Consider the following 17698-nt stretch of genomic DNA (forward strand, 5'->3'; position numbering starts at 1 on the left):
TAGGGCCCATCAGTGTCTTTGTTACAGATTTGATCACCTCTGCTGTGTCGTGCCAATATCTCTTGATTCATAGGAAGTCAGGAAGGATGAGAAAAGACATGATGCACAATAAAACAACATGACCAAAGGTGACTTCCTTCAGGTTTCTGGACTCTTGGAATCCCTGGACCGCCACCTGCCCCTGCATGTCTTATATCAAAGGGTGGCCATGCTAATTATCCCAAAGTATTCTAATTGCTTTGAAAAACTTCTCCACTAAGAGCAGACAGCAGCTACATGTTTTGCCCTGGGTAGGTGCAATAATATATATCTAAATGTTTTGGTACTCACAAATATTTACTTTTCATTCAGAGAAAACATCTAAGGAAAACTAACTATACACCAGTAGAGCTTTCCATAAAGCTTTTACTTGCATTCAAAATAACTTAAGAAAAGTGCAGGACAGCAGCGCTTCCCGAAAATCACTGGAAACAAATATCACCAAATACGTGTTCTGCAGCGTTACAAACATTACCATGACACATGTATTTTCTTAAAACTTCTTCATTATGAAAGATTCATGAGAAAGGAAAGCATCCTATGATCATTAGTGTCTCTAGCAAGGAGCCCACACTCACCTCCTTAGCTGAAAGCTGGACCCAAGGTGGTGGCCTACAGACATGGGACATGCTACCCAGTGGTGTAACACAAAATGTGGGGGCCCCCCTGCGAGCCTTGCTGAGGGCCCCCCCAACTCAGCAACAAATCACTGGTCAGGCCACACTCTGGGCCGCCATAAATCATCACGCTTGTGCATTACCCACAAATGTGCTGCTGAAGGTATATGCTGCACACTGCACTAGCAGAACGATATAAATATGTGTTTTAATGCACACGCCCTCGCTCCAGCCTTGGCCGATTTCTGTAATCACACTTTCACCACTGGCAAGTTCCTCTCTCCCCTTAAGCACTCCCTTATGCATCCACTCCTCAAGAAGCTGTCTGCCGATCCTGCCTGCCTGGCAATCTATCGCCCAATCTCCATCACCCCTTTCCTGGGCAAACTGTTGGAAAAGCTGTCCATCTCCCAGTTTACTCTCCACATGGAATCTCTTGGTTGCGCTGCATGACCTTCAGTCTGGCTTCAGAGCTGCCAGAGTCACGGAAACTGCTCTCCTGAACACCTGTGAAGATCTGCTCTCTAACCTTAATTCCAGCATTCCTTCTGTCCTCATCCTCCTTGATCTTTCCTCTGCTTTCGACACAGTCAACCACGCCATCCTGATCAATCTTGATCAATCAACTCCATGAGAACATGGGCATCACGGATCAGGCCCTTGAGTGGCTGCCCTTCTTCCTCTTGGACAGCCCCTCCCAGGTCCAACTTGGTCCCTTTCTCTCTGCTCCATCCTCTCACCCTGGTTTTTCAACCTCTACTTGGCCCCTTTGGCCCACCTGATCTCTACCTTCGCCTCTCACTTTCAGTGTTATGCGGATGACACTCCGCTTTCCTTCAGGCTCCCCTCAGACTCCTCTCCTCTCTCGCTCATTCCTGACTGTCTAGCCGTGATTCAGGATTGGTGTGCCTCTAATGATCTCTGCCTTAATGTCAGTAAGATGGAGATCTTTCTCATTTGGACTCCTGCCCCTGCTTTCCCTCTCTCACTCTGGCCGCCCAACTTGAGCCCTCTTCCTTCGACATTCTGTGAGGCAAACAACCTTGGTGTCATCTTTGACTCCACTCTCTCATTCTCTCCTCACATCTTGGACGTCGCCAGGAAGTTCCACTAGCAGCTGCTCCTCCTCAAAGGTACTCTTCCCTTTCTAACTTTCCCCCAGAAGCTCACTCTCGCCAGAGCCTTGGTTCTCTCTAGGCTCGACTACTGCAACAGCCTCTTTCCCAATCTGACTTCCTCTACTCACCACCCTCTGCAACTAATCCAGAACAGGACTCAAGCCCAGGGAATCGTATCTCTCCAGCCCTGAAATCTCTCCACTGGCTCCCAGTTGCTGCAAGGATCAAGTTCAAGACCCTTTGCATTGTCCACAAGGCTTTCTGGGCATGGGCCCACACTACATCCAACGCTCTCTTCTAAAATATCTTCCTTCTTAAGCCATTTCCTCTGTTATCTACAACTCTCTAAGGGTTAAACACTTTTCCAGGCAGAGAGTGGGTGGTAGATCTCTCTCCTCTGCAGGCACCTCCCTCTGGAATAGCCTCCCTGCCCCTCTCAAACTTGAGCCGGACCACCTGAAGTTCCAGAAGCAGCTCAAACCTTTCCTCTTCTCTTCTGCTTTCTCTCTCTCCCTCCCCTGCTGGCCTACCTGACATACCTCTCGGCTGTACCGACTGGTTGCTTGGCTACCCTCAGAGTCTCGCTGAGTCCAGACTCTTTCTTGACAGTCTCCCTTGCACTGCCTCTGGGCCTACCACGAACTTAGGGACTGTAACTGTAACCCTACAGTCCCTTGTTCTCCTTGCACTACCCAGAGCCGCACTGCACTTACTCAGAGCATTGCTGCCCTGTTTTTCCCTCTCCTCTCCCTTGCACTTCCCCCATCGCTTTCCCCTTGCACTTCTCATTCTTGCACTTGCATGATCTGAATGACACAAAGCCTAGTAAGATTGTTTGGCTTGTCCTCCCTCTATTTTCCCGCCCTTTTCTTGTTGCGCCTAGAAACACTTGTGTACAGGCGATTTATAAATGACTTATATCATATAATTTTATCACAGATGCCCAGAAAAATATACAAAGCCGCAGTAAGAAGCGGCTAGACTGGCAGCACCCAAATGGCAGTCTAGCCAGGTAATTCACTTAGCAGGACTGCTTTATTAGAAATGCCCAGTTAAACAAATGTCATACCAAACTGAGGAATGACTAGACTGGCTAAACCAAAATGCCTCTCTAGCCACTAATACCACATATCATGCCTGTTTAGCCTGGACATGGACAGCCTTTATGATTTGTTGCACAAGCCTGCACCTCCCACACATCCCTTCACCCTCCCAACCCTACACCAACCTCTAAACTCAGCTTCTGTGCCCAGAATTACCTCCACGTCCCTCTTCCTTGTCCCAGAGCTTATGGATGAGGCTCTTTGCCTTATAGGTAAGTACTGGGATGAGGAAAAGTGGGACTAGGAGTAATAATGATTACAGGTAGTTAAGTCAGGCATTACCTCCATGTACCTCTACCTCATCCCAGTACTTGTGTATAAGGCACTCTGCCTCTTACACAAGTGTTGTCTCATACACACTGGGACGAGGAAGAATAGGGCTTGGAGTAATGAGTAATCAAGGCATTAACCGCAAGTATTGGTGCAACACCATTGAGTTGACTGGGATTCAGCACTCCCTCCTCCTTCCCCCTGAAATTTTGGGCTTTGATGACTCAACCTGGCCGACCTTCACAGCAGTTGCCAGACAGAACAGGACACAGATCTTAAATGGAACCTGGGTTTTGCTGTTAACAAGAGCCCAGCATTTACTAACATAAAGCATTTCACTGTTAGCACCTGCATTTAAATGGCACATTTTTTAGGCAATTGAAATCGTGATGTGGGTTTAATACTTGCATGCCAGCTGAGTGATTGGAAGGGTAGGAAGGCAGCAGGAGACTGCTCATTCTCACAGAAGTCCATAAGTGGGAGCTTTCAAACTTAAAGGAGAGAGTTAACTGCTTGTGACGTTGAAGCTACACTAGAATAGTCTCATTAAAATACGTAAAGAAATGAGATGCCCCAAACAAATAAGTTTGCCCCTCCCTCACCGCCCATGAAGTTAGCGCCGCTCCCAACATTTGAAGGGTTACACCCCCGAAATGTAGATTTGTTGAGCCCCTGAACGCAAGCACACACACCATTCACAATATACACACACGCGTACCCAGCAATCCATATATTTAAGTGTGCATTCTTTCACCATACAGGGACACCCAAGCAGCTATCCATACATTTAAATGTGCACCCTTTCACCATACAGTCACACCCATGCAGCCACCCGTACATTTAAGTGTACACCCTTTCACCATAGAGGCACACACTACCAGGCACCCACCCATACATTTAAGTGTGCACCCTTTCACCATATGCTCCCACAGGCAGCCACCTGTACATTTAAGTGTGCACCCTTTTACCATAGAGGCACACCCAGGCAGCCACCCGTACATTAAAGTGTGCACCCTTTCACCATACACTCACACAGGCAGCCACCTATACATTTAATTGTGCAGCCTTTCACCATACACTCACACACACACACACGTCATGGGGTTGAGGGGAGCCCTAATACTTCCCAAAAAATTGGGCCTCATTACAACTATGCCGGTCCGGAAACAGCGGTGCCGGTAAGCTTACTGGCACCGTTGTTTCAGGACCGACATATTACAGATCTGCGGGTGGATGCTATCCCGCCCGGCAGGTTAGACCAGACCTGCCAGGCGGAACGACACCCACCCGCAGAGTTTTCATGGAACCACCGGCACCATTATTAATGGTGCCGGTGCTTCCGTGGACCCCATTCCCATAGAGTCCAATGGAAATGGGGACTTATCATTTGCCGGCGCCTGACTCTCCGGACTGACGGGCTTGTAATCTCCCTGTGTTCCCGGGAAGTCGGGCACCGGTAAATCATTAAGGGTCCGGCGGCAACCTGCCGGTAGCACCGGCACAGTTACCGCCAAACACGTAATGAGACCCATTGTTTATTTTTGAAGTCACTCTGACTTCATAAAGAAATGTTTTCCGTTAAGGACCGAACCATAACGGCAGTAATTTCTTTGGGAAGGCAGAGTGACTTCAAAAATAAATTATTTATTTTTTAAGTCATAGGGCTCCCCCCACCCCAAGACATGGAGGCCTCCATCCTAGGGTCAGCCGCCATGCCATGGGGGGGCGGAGCCCTCAGACTTCAAAAAGAACATTTATTTTTGTAGTCACTGCCTTCATAAAGAAATTATTTATGTTACAGAAATCATTTCTTTATGAATGCAGAGTAAATTGAAAAAGAAAAAAAAAATGTGAAAAAAAAATATTTTTTCTTTGTTTAGCCAGGGGGCCCCCCCCACACAACATGTGCTGGTGGGGCCCCCACACCGCTTGGGCTGCGGGGGCCCCTGTTACGCCAGTGATTGTTACCTTGGACATCTGTGGTCTGCATAGTGATGGCTGAGGCTCTCATGGTGCCATCAGCCAGAGACGGTGACTCTGCTGTTGTGCTGGACATTGGACCTGGAGTAATGTTGGACTGTTCCTTCTGCCCTGAAAATGTATGTTTTAGAGTCTGGAGATAGGAGTACAATATGCAGCGGAATAAAAATAATATGCAATTGGGAGGACTTAATCAGTGAGATGTTTCGGTATGTAGTTCATTTCTTTATCTTTTTTATTATATTGCAGCATTACAATGGAGACTTTAATTTGGATCGTGAGACTTTTATTCTGTTGGTCGGCTATAGATTTTTCACCACAGTTTTTTTGGTTATTAGTTTTATCAAATATTAGGACTGGTTTAGCAGACAGATACATTTACTGCAAATAGTACAATTTATGTTTGGCACTATCATTGGTGGGTGATTGGTCTGGATTTGTGTTTTTGCCGTACTGTTAATCCTTCCTTATATAAATTCCAGTTTAATTAAGAATATCAAAGGGGTCAACAACTCACCAAAAAGTAAAACAGGTACCTTCTGAGATATGTTAGAAAGTATCTTTGGTAACCTTGGAATGGAGTGGTAATTCCCCATTGAACATTGACTTGTTACGATACCGGCACCAACCATGGTGCTAATAGCGCCATGGTTTAGCGCTAGTATTGTAATGAGGGCCCATCGTTGCATGTTACTCTCTGATATGGTGAAGCTCCTATCTCCCAAACTAGAAAATAGTTGGTGGCAATTTCTAATTTTGCGATAGAAAATTTAGAGTATCGTGCTTCAGGGATTGGCGGCTTCCCCTCTCCTTTCTAATCTGATCCTTCAGTCACAGATACTGCTACTGAGAAACAACATGCAATTGTATTTATATGCTGACAACATATGATATACCAATTAACTTTCCCTGTAGTGATTTATTAGAAATAGTATCAATAGTGGGATGGGTCCCGGTGTAGCCCTACCAATAAAGTGATTACCCCATATATATCCTTCATGCAGTTCAAGCCAGTAACCAACCCCTATTCCCCGTAGGTTTCGTAAATTGTTAGTGTAATGTGATGACAATTATGATATAGTTTTGTAATAAAACTTGCAATCATTGACTAGACGTGACATATGAGAATTGAATGCGTGTATGCTGTCCTAGCTTGGATTCGTTGTTGGAACACAGCTGGGTTTTTATGTGAATTTGAATCTTGAGTCATTGAGAATTATTTTGACTAATTGTGTGATCCTGGGTGCACCTTAATAGCTGGTAGCAGAGGATGTTCTCTATGTGTTTCCAGACAATCAAGGGCTCCTCACCGGGTCCCCATCGCTGACAGTGTGGGTGGTCTGTGGAGAACAGAGACAACGTGCACTTAAGAAGAGAGGTCACAGCGACCCCCATTGTCGGAAAGCCCAGCCTGGTTCCCGTTGCATCACTGGGTGAGGAAGGGGGCAGGCAGCTAGAGGGGATTCGATGCAAAGACCCTCAGAGTATCTGTGGATGTGAATATGAATGGTGCACACCATATCAGGGGAGTTGGGGTGTTTGTGTGTTATTGATTCATGAGAAGTAAAGATGACAAAGCATTGAATACCTTGAACAAGGCCTGAAGAAGGCCACGTGGTAAGCCTCTTTAAGTAGCAGCGATAAACTGACGGATCCCCTGAACATACAGGAAGACAGCTGCATTTCGATTTATGCTAATGTTTGAGGGCCAAAGCCTTGTGTTGTGGGGTGATGTAGAATATGTAGAGGTGTTTCTTTGTGTTGGAAGAAATGAAGTGGTGGTGTGGGCTAGAAAAAGTGGTCCAGGGCATGAGCAACAGTTGTGGTGCTGCTGGAGAGAAGGGTTGTGTTATAACGAACTTGGTCTAAGGGAGATACGCAGGTGTGGGGGAACAACCATTTTGGGTAGGGGTTTGAAAAGGATGGGAAAAAGGTGTGCGAGGGTTGAAGCAGTGTTTATTGATCATTGGTAAATTGTGTTTCATATTGTTAGCATGCCGGATATGCCTATCATTCATTTACGGAAGGCACTTCCCAGATATAAAACCAAAATCCCTACGTAGCACGTTTAGTGGGTCAAAGATGCAGCGGCAAGATGTTTATGCTATGGCCTCAAGACAGCACTCATTAGAAAACGGTGCTGCAATACATGTGCACATATTTAAACACAACACATAAGGGAAAACAATTACAGAACAGATTAAGTATATTAGAGCTGTCAAAGATTTTTGAAGAAGAAGAGGCGGAGCAAAGTAAAAATGAATGGGTGCTTAACCAGCACAATGGAAAGGGCAAAGGGCCCAGTGCACTCTCCCTCTTTCACAAACCATTGACCCATTCTCGACTGTACAGGGATTAAAGCCATTAAAAGTTGCAGCATGATACTCCAACCCATATATGCTAGCACACCAAATAGTGATGAAAATTTTATAATAAGCGAGAAAGTGAGCAGGCAAAGGCCAGCACTATAACCGGAAGAATCTGACATGTGGCATAGAGTGCAAGCAAATATAACAGAAGCAGATGAGGAGCGGCAGAGAGAAAAGGGCATGCAGGGCCAAAAGAATGAGACAGAGATTGTATCTGAGAAGTGGATAGGAGGACATATATTATTGAAACTAGATGGAAAGGGTTTTGATGAAGGTAAAGAGAGGTGAGGGAAGATAGAGGCACACTGGAGTCAGAGGAGGAGAAGAGACTATAGCAAGAGAGAGAATGGGACAGACAAAGAGAGGAGAAGGAAAGAGAGAGCAGATGAGAAGAAGATCGAGAAAGAGAAAAGATATTGGAAGAGAGAGAAAGAGCAAAGAATAGAGAGGAAGGAAAAGAAAAAGAAACAGAAAGACGACGGAAGGAAGATAGGGAAATGAGAGGAGTTTAGAAAGACGCTGCAAGGAAGTCAATGACATCATTAGTAGACACACATTATTGGGCAAGGGAGAAGGTGACATTTTGAGAAGGAATATTGGCAGCCTAGGCAGGAACAGAAGGGATGGCACAAGCATAAGAGATATTTGGGAGAGGTATTCGCAAGAGGAAGGCCGGGATCAATTGGAAGAGGTAATGAGTGGGACAAATGTAATAGATCCCCTTAGAAGACTAGTGTTTGTGTACAGAGAGGAAGAAGAGGAAGAAGAAACATTGTCGGTACATGAATTGGACGAGGAGAGTGGGGAAGAGGAAGCTGCAAAGGCCCTGTCTAAAGGCACATGTGTAGGGAGAGAGGTAGCATGGACTCATGGACAGATTTTTACAGACTTAGAGGAACCAGCGATAAGGCCAGAACCTATTAAATATCCATGACGCCCTGTGGGAAATTCGAGAAGCCTAGAATGAAAAACATTATATGTGAATAGGCTAAGAGATCAACCAGTACGCAAAAAAAGTGAGCATGACAGACATGTCGAAAAAGACAATGGGTGAGGCTGTACCGGCAAATAGAATGGGACTGACACAATTCCCATTGTTATTGAAAGGCAGAGGAATGTCACAATTTATATCTTGGCCACAGACAGACAAAAATAGTGTAATTTACAAATTACCATCACACACCATAGGTGCAGGGAAGCGGATTTATGATTTGCAACGAGAGACGGGAGGCATGATGTTAGCTGCGGGAGACATGAAAAGCTTGTTTGCTGCTAAAATGGGTGAACAATCAGATGACATTTGGAAACTAGCAGGGTATCCTGGGGTGACATCTCAAAACACAAGTCATGATGGGGCACCTTTAAATAATTGTCGAGCAGACCTTTGCAGGGTGCTTAGAATACAATTTCCAGACCCATCAGACACTTGCACGATAATGACACAAAAGATGGGACCAGATGAAGACCCCGCTGCACACATTTTTTATCATATTGTATGCCAGGGTCTCCCCAATGAAGAACTGAGACAAGTAAAGCACATTGTGGGAATTGAGATGAAGCTATGGCCTAAGATACTAATGACTATTGTCCACCATTGTAGACTAAAACAAGCAATGGACAGAAAGAAGGTTGAGGGGAGAACCACTACATGCAGGAAGTACAGCAGATGCAGCCAGGGTCAAATGGGAAATTTGCAGGAATAGGGGACTATAATGATTACCCCCATGGAAGAGGATTTGTACCCAGAGATAAAGGGTTTGGTTTCAAAGCACCCCGGGTAGGGGGGTTTAATGTTGGGGGACCTCCAGCACAGTACCTGACATGTGGGAAACTTCGACATATTTCACGGTTTTGTAGCAGTAGCAGAGGCATGCTACAACATTGGCAACAATTTGGTCCAATATGGGGGGTCAGCATACCCACCACAGTATAGCACTGCACCACCAGACTATAATCTCCAGGATTACATGCAGTATCTGCAAACACAGGTGCCACAGTAAGTGCTACAACCGCAAACGCAACAACCACAACAGGTGGTACAATCTCAGATACATCAAACACAAGTGCAACCACAAGTACCACAGACTGCAGTAGCACAATGAGACGCAAACATATTGCTGCAGTTCATTGTGGTGCACCAGTGGTCCAAATAACATTGGTTTATTAAAACGAGCAGAAGCAATAAAAATAAAACTGAAGAAAAGTGCTATTTTACCATGAGTAAAGGAGTATCCCATGTCCAAGTAAGCTGACAAAGGGATTTATGAGACCATTGCTGCCCTGCTGCGACAAGGTATTTTAGTGCCTTCAGAATCACCAGCAACACAACAGTGTATCCCATAAAAAAGGCACCAGGGGGGGTTGGATATTTATACAAATGTATGCCCTGTGAATAACGTTGTTGAGGCTCAGCTCCTGTTAGTGCCAACTCCAGCAACCATATTGTGTAATACACCATCTACAGCCAATATTTTATAGTGATTGATTTGAAAAATGCTTTTTTTCTCCATTCCTTTGCATGAAGAGTTGCAATATTGGACTATGTTTATTTATCGCAGGATAATATTAAGACACAATTGCCTCCAAAAAGGGTGTGAGTCCCCCGGTGTCTTTAATCGACACAGGAAGATAGCAAGAAAGACAGGTTTGGCTGAAAAGGGGTACAAGTGTGACAGGCTTTACTGAAAAAGGGTACAAGGTTGACACAGAGAAATTGCAATATTGCCAGGAGAAGGAGGAGGAGGTATTGTATATAGGTCAGATAATATCAAAAGAAAGGAGTAAAGTGACACGTGAAAGAGCAGAGGAAATCAGCAAAACAGCCAGACCAAATACTGTAAAGGAGATGCAGCAGTTTTTGGGACTCTGCAATTATTGCAGGCGTGGGTCTTTGACTAGAGCACATATGTGAGGCTGCTTTTAAAAGAACTTAAAGAAGCACAGAAAGACAAGAGAGAGACATGGCATAGACAAGTGAGATGATAAATGCATTTGATACGTTGAAATCAGCAGAGCTCCTGTGTTAGGGATCCCAGATTACAATGAAGATCTTTTCATGTTCTCCCATTCAAATTGAGTTGTGATGATGGCTGTCCTCACACAGAGAACATAACTGGAACACAAACCACTGGCATATTACAGTGGGATCTTAGAGCTAGTAATGAGAGGCCATTACTAATGTGAACAAGTATTGGCTGCAGTAGCCTTTGCAATTGAGAAGTTAGCCACTATCACAGTGAGCTGTTCAGTTAAATTATATGTGAAACATGCTCTTTTTGTGATTCTTGAAAATCCCAAAAGTACATTGACTACACAGAGAGCATTCGGTTAAGAGGTCAAAATCTTGAATCCATTGATCAAAATTGTTAGGTGTCACACAGTGAACCTAGCAAGGTTCGTAGCAGAACTACGGAAGAGGGTGATTATGTACAGGATTGCATTATACATAGATTTTTATGATGACATTTCCCACGTCATGGAAAATGCCCTAGGAGGGGGTGTGATTCACTTTGTTGATGGGTCATTGACGATCGACTAGAGCAGTGTTTTACGACATAGTGGGAGATCAGTTCTGAAGGCAATAGACAATAGAACATTTGAAGTTGTGAAAATCGCAAGGCTGCCTGCACATTTTTCAGCACAAGCAGCAGAGTTGGTAGCTAGGTTTTTAGCACTTGAGGAGCATGAGGTAATGACAACAGTACATTCAGGGCTGTCAATTGGAAAAGGAGGAGCTTCTAGCGCACATATGGCACACAGTACAGCAAGTGCCATTCTTAGAGAGACTATTAGAAACCCTCAAACGTCCATCAGTGGTTGCCATGGTGAAGTGCCCAGTGCATACAAGAGACAAAGACACTATTTCTTGCTGTAGGTGCAGAAGCCAAAAGGGCGGTGTATTTTACTGAGATACTAGAAATTATAACTGCCCCAAACAAGTACACATGTACACGTAACATGGTAATGAGAGAAGGGTTCAACACACTGCCAATAATGCAGATTGTGGAGTTTCAGGGGCACAAGCCACAAGAAGAGCAGGAATGGTGGAAGAAAATGGGGTTATTATTATCCCCTGCAGAGCTAATTTGGCACCAGGATAGCACAGGGAAACCTGGTATACCTGTCGAGCTGCTCACAGTAGTACTGGAGCAGCTCCATTATCCAGCATACATCACCAGAGAATGACTGGTTCATCACTAATGTGAATGTGTATATGTCTGTTTTTATTATAAACTGCAGAAATATACTGCTGGCCACACATTGCAAACAGTGAGATGAGCAATGCCCCATCCTACTGGACCATCTTGGCATTTGCATATCGATTATGCATATATGCTTCAAAACTGCAACGGCTACAAATATATGATCGTAGTGTTAGGACAGACTCCCAGGTATGCCAGAGTGATGCTGGATGTCTGTGGTCTTGGAGACCCCAACTCTCTCCTCCAGTATACACCAATGACTCAGTCAAGGGCAAGATCAAACTGCAGTTTATTACAAATAAAACCTACAGGGATCTATACAAGAACACATGTGAATTCCAGAACTTCACACTGTCTCCTTATTTGCAGGCCAGTTTTACTCTAAAAACACATCATTATTCCATCATCACTTGGGCCTTTCTTCAAAAACCTATTGGTATGAGAGATTGGCCATCGGGAGTCTAATAACCTGTATGGTCACCTATACGTGTTATTCTACTGGGTCTTACATGTCAGGTGGCTGGACTTTCCCATCGCCAATTCACTATTAATTACTTTGTTGCAGAGTAGTGGGCTTACAATTGGTTCCTGTCCATCGCCATCCACCCCTGGGATACTAAACTTTGATTGGCTAGAGCTGATCCCCCCCAGGCCTGGAACTCGAACGAGTTTTCAGCTCATGGTGTTCCTCTTCAAGGTAATGTGAAAGATTATGTGGCTGTATTGTAACTTGTGGACACCACCTTTGCCTTATGAGAATATTCTCCTAACAGTAGCAACATGTGTTGCAATCAGCGTCTGGCTGCTGGGACTGGCTTCTCTTTCCCACTGTGGAAGTCTGTCCATTGTTTCATTTGCCATGTGTTTAGAGACCGCAAAATCGAGCTCTACAGTGCATAATTATGAGGATTTATTCAGTTTCTCTGCAGCTGATCCCTTTATCGTCTGGGGATTAGAATGTCTTCATTACTCTTGACCTTGGCTGTGAGCTTTGTCTCACGAGTCTTGCTCTCTGCCCAGCCTTAGTCAGCGCTGTTTGTCTCCAGCTCAGGGATTTGAGGCCTGCTGTAATTTTCCGAAACCTTATAATCCAGTTTCTACATTGTCCATGTTATACTACATTCCCTTTGGGTTAGCTATATGCAGTTTGGTCAGGTTCCCTATGCACTCCTGTATGTCCACACGACTATTGGCTTTAAGCATCAGCAAGCTCACTCAGGCTCTCTTGTGCCTTGCGGTTTCTGCATTACTGCATTTGGCCAATGATAAAAATAATAAAGCAATGACAGTATCTATCTGTATCTGTCCTTTAACTATAGAACTGTGCACTCATGTTCTTCATGTACTCGAGTCTGTGTTTGTGTGGTGCAGTAAGAACTGCACGAGTGTTTCATGTCTAACGCTGCTATGTCGTAGTGTCTCTAATGATGTCAGTAGCATGGCTTTTTGGTGCTTAGTCCAGGTTGTCCATACAGGTGTCTCTGACCACAGTCTCTGGCTCTTCTCCCACACATGGATAGATTTGTACCACACTTGGTCTGTATGGCTGACTGAGAGGGCACCTCTCAGTGTATTTGTCGATCATGGGTGCATTTGGGATTCATCCAAAATAGAAAGGGTGGTTGCGGGATTTTCTGACCTTCTGTCTTGTCATGAACATGGTGGGGTTGGGCGTGCCCCCAGGATCTTGAATCCCTCTTCAGTAGTTGTGTGCCCTATTTATTGCTGCATCAGATCAGGTCCACGTACACATCCAGATGCCATTTCATCTGCAAAATTCCTCCTAAGAGAGGTGTTTCCTAGAGGGGGAGTATGTGAAGTGCTACACGCTGACAATGGACATCATTGTGTAAATGGAGAATTAAAACACATACAATCCCTATGGGAATAATGAACACATTCTCATTTGCCTACCACCATGAAGCAAATGGTCTTTGTGAGCACTTCAATGGCCTTTTGAAGCAGCATATTGAAAAATAATAGATACACTGCACAAGAGCTGGTGGCATTGCTTTCCCTTGGCTCTTTTTGCCTTAAGCAACCAGCCATACTCTGACCACCAACTGACTCCTCATGAGCTGGTGACAGGATGCAGAATGACTGACACAATTGCTCCTTCCACAAGGGCTCGAACTGATGCAGAGAATTCATTGGAGAAATGCATGACTATTTCATGGCAATAACTAAATCTCTGAAATGTATCTCCAAACAGGTGCAGGCGACCAAAGTCACCAAAGACACCAACTGACACATTTATATAGACAGCCCCTAAAGTTGTTTCTTAGGGATGAAGTTTTGTGTAGGGGTTTTTTTCAGCACTGACACAAACCTAGGTTTGAAGTTCCTTGTATTGTCAAAGTGTCCACATCTTCCACTGTTAAGATAGAAGGACAGCACGCATGACTCCATTTGGGCGACTCTAAGAAATACCATTGTGATATCTCTGGCCCCCTGTGCAACGATACAGAGGTCGAAGGTGAAGAAGATGCCCAAAGACCCCAGACGCGGGCGATGACCAGAGCCCAACAGCAGCACGAGCAGCAGCAGCAATAATAAAGAAAATATACTGTTTCCCCATCTGTTAAACAGTGATTTGCAGGCAGAATAGCGCACAAATTCCATGAATCAGCCCCAAAGTGTGGCTTTTCCCATTCCAAGAAAAATATCAGACGTTCCCTATTGCAATCTTGTTTTTTCTAATCCTTTCATTTCTTATGAACACATCCCTTTTTACGAGCTTGGAACATTTGTCTAACTGTTTGGAACACTGTTCAACCTAAAATAATATATTGTTCTTGAAAAAAATGTCCTCTCACTCTTTTTGTGAACGCTTATCTTTAAAAACCATGCATTTATTAAATTATATAAAATATTCTCTCCTATTTCCTAGACATGCTTACACACATTGATATCTGCAGAAGGCAGACACACTGACTATTCAAATTTTTTCTCATGTTGTCGTCTTTATTTCATTATTTGCATCGCAGTAAAAGAGCTGGTCACTAACATTATGGCTCAACGGACATTCAGGGAGAATAACACAGGTATAGCAACTGAAAGAATGGAAAGTATAATTGTACCCAAAGCATTCCCCGAAAAAAGCAGACAAATTAAAAGGATGAAAGAGGTGTACAACATGACCAAAATCACTTGAGTACCTTGTTAATTCCCTCCATGTTACCAGTAACATGTGGTACAGACACATGAGCGAAGAGGGGAAGGAGAAGCCTGATGAGAACTGTTTTGTGTGTTCTCTCATCCCGTATGGCATGATGGTCGCTACAGTTTTTATAGCCACAGAAGTACCTACCAACAAAGTACACTGCCTGACACATTTCGTACTATGCATGATATGAGGACAATTCCAGGGGAAAAAAGCCTTTGTAAAGTGGGTGGCAAATGCAGACTGTCCATGTGAGGATAGTTTTATAAAAAACAAATGCCCCTGATGACCAATGCTAAAACACAACATAAGGTCATGAAAAATATACTGTCAGGTCGAAATAGGGATGAGAGTAGAATAGAAGATCACAAATTGCTGCAGTGCCATGATGCACGAGGGAAGGAAAAACCTGGTTGCTAGAACAGAGGCCAGTTGCAAATAAAAGGAAGTGCATTTTCCACTGAAGGGTGGGTCGACAGACTGATAGGATTTAAAGTTTAAAGCACCAGCAGTACTAGAACAGCCTCCAGAAGTTGTGCAGAATGCAAATAAAGGGTGTCTTAAAGAATGGCCCGCGTACCCAAAACTGTTCACCTAGGTAGAAGATGAGGCAGGACCACTACCCATAATACCAATCAAAAACACAACTATGTGTGTCAGGATTAATGGCAGAGTGAACGTTGGAATGAACACAGGTTGTGGACGTGTTTTTGATGTGCTAGGTATGAAAGTAGTCACCGCTGTACTAATGGACGACTATCGGGCGTGTGGTTCAGAAGCCTACATGCAGATACCCCAAAATTGTGGAGGTCTCTGCTTCATAGTGATAATAAGTGCACCAGCACTGTTGGTGCCTCAAAGTGATGTGCAGATTGGTGACTTCGCCCAGTTCTCTTACCCTAAAACACACCAAAAGGAAAAAAAAAATGTCAGGGTACTCAGTAAAGGCATATGATGACAGGGCCTAATGTATATGGCCCACTCTGATTTTTTTTGCAAAGTTTAGTGAGGTTCGGTGCAGGGGGGACAAAGTTATAACAGGGGTCCAAAATGTCTTTTTTCCCATAGAGTGAATGGGGAAAAATCAATGCTCATACCTACATCTCAAACCGCTTGGTCCCGAAAGCATGCTTTTGTAAATTTGGCGGAAATCCGTCCAGTAGTTTTTTTTAAAACTACCAAAAAGTAGGTCTCTAAAAATTAGTGATATCTATGTCCGCTCCGCTGAAACATTTCCCTGTGTGGCTAATTGGCTTGCGTCATGTCCGTGGACATATGACGTGTTCACTGATTGGCTGGGTTGAAGCGTGTGGTGCGTCATATTGTTTTGATGCGTCCGCCATCTTGGATCCGTGGACATCTGCAGACAGCGCGGCGACAAACGGGGGAAAAATACAATTTCGGGAGTGTGTTGGTGTGGGAGGGTGGGGGAGTAAGAGATGGGTCAAATGCTGTATTTGTTTAGGTGGCAGGTGCCCCTGATGTGTTTGTCATGTCCGCGGTCACTGCGGTTGTCCGCAGACATAACAAATGCACTAATGGCTATTTTACTTTAGTATGATATTGGTTTTGGATTGTTAGTACAGGGTTGATTGTAATTAACATCCTGTATAAGTAGCCCATATACCACAATTAAAATGTTTGATTCTATGGGTGCGTTATGCTGCAGTGGTTGTGGCGAGGGCCTAGAGTCTTGCACCCAAGACTCTAGGCCCTCGCCACAACCACCGCAGCATAACACACCCATAGTATAAAAGATCCATCAAATATCCACAAATCTACATTTTGTGTACTGTTTGATTTGTAGAGTTTGTATGTGAAGTTTTGGCTAAGTCATGCAATTAAGATTGTAGAGTTTGGTAACAAGCACTGCAGTATAACATATCAATGGAAGAAAGCATTTTGGATTGTGGTGTATGGTTCAATGTTTGCTTGAATGGTTGTGTTATGAAGCAGTATTTGTAAGTTGAATTATTATATACTTACTGTTTGACTTTTTGTGATTAGATATATTTATTTCATGACTTAGGTAACTGGTGCAGATATTCTTTTTCAATTTCTGTGATAAAAGAAAAGATCACATGTTAGTGTAGGTAGTTCATAATGAGCTATTGCATTGCATCATAAACATTTCTGCAGTATTTCGACCCTCATATTTAGTATTTAGTACTTTAGAATTACTTTATTTCAAACCAGTGTACTGTGCAATTTGCTCAGTTTCTGTGTTTTTTTATTAAATCATTGGGTCTGTGGGAAAACAAATCCATGCTGGATTAAAAAAAAAAGATGTCTGGGGCAGTTTGATACTTGTTGGTGTATTCTAATTGTTTACCTATAATTGTATGGTAATCTTCGATCTGTTTCTGTTGGCTTGTTGCACATGTTTTGGTGCAGTTAGATACCTGTTGGCGTATTCTAACTGGTTATAGTTTTTTATTTATACTTTCAAGTTATTAATCTATCTGTTGGGTTGTTGCAGATTTTTGGGGCAGTTAGATACCTGTTGGCGTATTCTAACTGTTTACAGTTTTCTAATTGAAGTTTTGTTAATGTTTATGCACAGATTAGCTATAAAATTTAAGAATATTAAATAAGCGTTTATAAGATTTGCTGGTAATCTCTACTTTAGAGTAATGGTACTATCATTACATTCGTACCATCCACAATTCTTTTTTATTTATGCAGTGTAGTGACCTGCATTGGTTGCAGCTCCTGTGTGGTAGATTATACGTATTGTTGTGAAGGTTGTCTTACCAAGTGATACTTGACCATGTGTGAATCCAGTCAGCTTGCAGTTGTTTTTGGTACCATCTGCATTGTAACATAAAAGCATTAGT

This window comes from Ambystoma mexicanum, chromosome 6q, assembly GCF_040938575.1.
Source record: "Ambystoma mexicanum isolate Mex_15411 chromosome 6q, UKY_AmexF1_1, whole genome shotgun sequence".
In the NCBI taxonomy this organism is placed as follows: Eukaryota; Metazoa; Chordata; class Amphibia; order Caudata; family Ambystomatidae; genus Ambystoma; species Ambystoma mexicanum.